At 34.1% G+C, this 4,638-nt stretch overlaps 1 pseudogene; it reads left to right on the top strand.

Moving 5' to 3' along the window:
* The first annotated feature begins 2,612 nt into the window (after window positions 1–2,612).
* LOC124242642 (protein BTG4-like) lies at window positions 2,613–4,267 on the top strand (annotated as a pseudogene).
* The last annotated feature ends 371 nt before the right edge of the window (window positions 4,268–4,638 follow it).

Here is a 4,638-nt window from a genome sequence, read left to right on the forward strand (position 1 = left end):
CGTAGATCAAAGGGGTTTTCATATAAATTGCTATCCATAGGAGTAGATAATTCTGATGAGATTTACCTCATTTATTTTTAAGAAATAAAAAACTCACTAAACTTCACAAAGCATAATTAAAATATTATTTGAAAATACTGTGCTACATGTGTACTGCCTGTTGTCTCACTTTTTCAGGGTTCTGCCAGTATTTTAAATACATCTTGCCAAAGACACAACAATAGAAAGATAACGCCTTTGTGATCTTTATACCCAATGTTGTAGATCAAATGTTTGGAAATTCCCCTCCTTGTATTATAAAAATAATTAATAGTGAGTGAGTGTAGAGTTGGTTTATTATGAAAATTGATGAAGGCATTAGCTTAAAATTGACAGAGATGTTAAAGTACATAATTAAGCTTTTCTACGTGATTTTATAGGTTGAATTAACTGTATCTGTTAACTTTCTTTCTGGCTCTATTCACTGTGTTAATCTTCTAATATACACACTAGTTTCTGGTCGTCTGAATTAATGCAACTTCATATGAACTAAAGATTAGTTTGGACAGTGAAATAATCATATTTCTTACAATTTTTGTTTTTAAATCTTAGTTTTCTGTCAGAAAAAATAAAGAAAATAAATCTAAGATATAATGTTTGTAGTCAAAGAAATTGAAACCAGTCAAAATTGGTAAACTATTTTAAAGTATACAAAATTAATTGTGCTTAATCAAAAACCATAATACCGCTAGTCCCTTTTAGAGCTGTATTCAGTAACGTGACTTTAGATTTTACTTATAATACCAGGACATTGCAATTTTATATTAGAGTTATAAATCAAAGGGAAATGTTGCCCTATAGCACCAAGAGAACGACAGATTTGTTTGGCTGGTAAAAGAATCACCTGAATTTACTATCAACCAAATATGTAATATTTTATTATAAATGTCATCAAATTAAAGGGAACAGAAAGTTAGTCCAATAACCAAGACATTTTATCCTTACTTAAAATTGTTACTTTAATCAGGACATTATACGTTACAAAATGTGTACTCAATTTTCAGGTTTATGATGAAGAATAGACAAAAGCTTACAGAATGTAAAGTACAAAACTACGTATATATGGATGAAATTTGTCCTTAATGCCATTTTCCATACCATATTTTTGTTTAATTTTGTTTTCACAGCAAGCTATAAAATGGTCATGCATTTGTATTCTCTAAGCTGATGCTAGCACCCTTCCTTTTCCCTCTTAAGAGTTTGCCCACAAAAATTGTTGTCAACAGACCAGTTGTGGACTTGCAGTTTTCAGAACATGTAGATGAATTCTATTGTGTGTATATTTTTCTTTGTAATTTATAATTGAAGCTTTCATATGTACCAAGTATGGACCTAACGTAAACAATATTACCAGTTCTTAGTAGTTTAATATTCTGGTATATTATTGAAATACAGATAATGCAAACGGTAAATTTTATGTTTTATCTTCAAAATATGTTTCTTTTTTTTTTTTTTTGGAGCAAGATTAGCCCTGAGCTAACTGCTGCCAGTCCTCCTCTTTTCGCTGAGGAAGACTGGCTGGCCCTGAGCTAACATCCATGCTCAGCTTCCTCTACTTTATATGTGGGACGCCTGAAACAGCATGGCTTGCCAAGTGGTGCCACGTCCGCACCCAGGATCCGAAGCTTCTAACCTGGGTCGCCAAAGCGGAACGTGAGAACTTAACCTCTGCGCAACCAGGCCGGCCCCACGTTTCTCTTTTGCATTTGAATTCATGCTCAGATGGTTTACTTAAAAGCAAATGTCAAAGCTCGCTGAGAGGACAGGTGTTGCTTTTAGCCCCTCTGCAATCCTTCCGCAGCCCACTGAAAGCCAGGGTGGAGGAAATGAGCTGAATCTGATACGGATCAGCTGAAGCTGAATTTCCCCTTATCAAATTTTATTGGGGAACAACAGCAGGTAATTTTTTTCTTTAAATTTAAGATTTAAAACAACTTTGAAAAGCTAATAAGTGGTTAGGCAAAGATGGGTTTTATTGAATAAACATGAAAGAAAATGCACCAAAATGACTCTTTACTGTTGATATTTGAATAAGTAATATATTGAAGAGATTTATTAAAATCTTGTGTCAAATTTCGTATTTTAAGATGAGATGAAAGATACCTCCATTGCCTCTTGAAGGATTAATTTTTTACTTTATTTGGTGAATAATCATGCTTTCACCTTTATATAAAATTCAAATAAAACATTAAATATATGGGGCACTGTTTTTTATTTAATGAAAGAACAAGAATCAAAGTGTTTCTTAAGAATGTGATGGTCAATCTCATTTAAAATGAGATAAATGGAAATGTGGTAAGCAAAATACGGCCTCGTGCCCAAAACATGTCCATATCCTAATCCCAAGACTCTGAATATATTCAGTTTTATGACAAAGGGGTATTAAGGTTTCATACAGAATTAAGGTTGCTACTCAGCTGACTTTAACATAGGCAGAGCACCCAGGGTTATCCAGGTGGATCCAATTTCATTGCAAGAGTACTTAAAAGTAGAAGAAGACAGAAGAGTGAGTCAAAGAAGGATGTGAGCACTGAAGAAAGGCACAGAGAGATGCAACACTGCTGTTATTGAAGATGGAGGAAGGGAGCTGTGAGTCAAGGTGTGTGGGCATTATCTGGAAGCTGGAAAGGGCAGGGAAAGAGATTATCCCCTAGAGAATACAGAAAGGAGGGCAGCATCTGCTGATACCTTCAGTTTCTTTTAGCCCAGTGAGACCAGCGTTGGACTTTTTTGTAAAGAACTATAAGGTAATACATTTTTGTTGGTTTATGCCACTAAGTTTGTTGATATTTGTTAAAGCATCAATAGAAAATGAATGCAGTACATCATACTTTTTGTATGACAGCAGGAAAAAAATGGACAAAACACTGTGTAAGCCTATATATAGTATATGCATATGTGTATATATATATATATGTTATATATATATAACAATGTGAACTGACAAAAACTTTAGTTGAGCCAATTTGACAATACTGTTCAAAATTTAAAATATGCACTTTGTCTCTTTCTAATCCCATTTCTGGGAGTTTATCCCAAAGTCATATTTACACGTACAGAAGATGATATATGTGCAAAAATATTGATTTGAGAAATTTTTTAAACTTAAAAAATTTGAAATAACCAAATATAAATCGAGATAATTGCATTATGTGCCTTTGTGTTTCTGTGAGTATACTGCTTTCACAGACTATAACAGCTATAGCTTCAGAGAAAGACATCTTGGCAGATGAAGATAGAGTTGCGGGTTAATTACTTTCAAAAGTGTAAATTTTTGAAAATTTGAATATTGTACCATGTATACCATTATACATACGTATGTTCATTATACTATCATATCATGCATAACACCTTATTAGAAATCAGTTGGTGAATTTAAGTGTTGACATCACATAAATTTCAGGACTAACGGATTGAGATTTTTTTAAAAAGGATACAGACGTGTGGGTGAGTCGGAAACTTAAAGTATACTTACTCTTCTAACTCTGGCCATTCTAGCTCTGGCTCTTCTAACTTTTTATTGGGGCTAAACAGCTTTTCTGACCGGGAGATGAAATTGCAACAACAGTTTTCTTTGTTACGAGATTAGTGAAAAAACATAAGTTGAGTAAACAGCAAATAGAAGACTTTGTAAAACAGTTGATGACAAACTTGTTTGAAACATACAGAAGTCACTGGTACTCTGGTTGCCTTTCTAATGGGCAAGGCTTCAGGTATATCTGGATAAACCATTAGAATAAAGATCACATCCTAGAAAGGGCTCGTGCTGAAAGTGAAGTGGATTTTTCTCACCCTAGACTTCCGAAGGAGAGGAGCATTTAGGTAGATCACTTTGAAGTTTGCTATAGGTATGGTGCGAAAAATCATCTATTTACAGTTCTTCTTTTAAAGGCAGATGGGAGGAATGAGGACTCTCCCAGCAAATCAGTTATGTTCTGGGTAGAGCCAGATTAGACTGCTCCTCTGCCACTTCCTTCAGTGAAGAAAGTTGTAACAAAGAACCTCAGATAATTCCTGAAGTCAGCAATCCAAAGAGTATTTGTCAGATTGAAAACTTGAAACAACTCTTTTAATATTGGTTCCAAATCACCCACAAAAAGAATATGGTGATGGCCATATGGGCATCCTAGGGAATGTTTATCAAGTGTTGTATAAGAACCCTGAGGGTCATAGGCCTGTTGCTATACACAGGGTGGGCAGGTACCACTGGGTCAAGACAAATTGGTAATATACAGCGGCTGGGCATTTGGTAGGATAGAGCTCAGAGGAGCTACTTTATTTTCTCTAAAATGAAACAGAAAATATAACCACAATAGGGACAAGGGTACATGATGGTGAGTCCTCTCAGAGATCTTGACTATGTTCTTAGCTGTACTTTTAATTCTTATTTAATTTTATATGACGTTTTCATGTTAACACTAATGAATCTACTCAATAAAGTAATAACAGAGTGAAGATATTGACCTGTGATAAGATTCAATGAATTGTGAAAAGTAACAGTTTAAATAAACATACTGTGTTTTAAAATTAAATTTTAAAAAAAGGACACAATATAGTATTAAGCGTTTCGAATGATTTAGAAATGTTTGGACAAAGCAT

Source organism: Equus quagga, chromosome 7 (genome assembly GCF_021613505.1).
Source record: "Equus quagga isolate Etosha38 chromosome 7, UCLA_HA_Equagga_1.0, whole genome shotgun sequence".
NCBI lineage: Eukaryota > Metazoa > Chordata > Mammalia > Perissodactyla > Equidae > Equus > Equus quagga.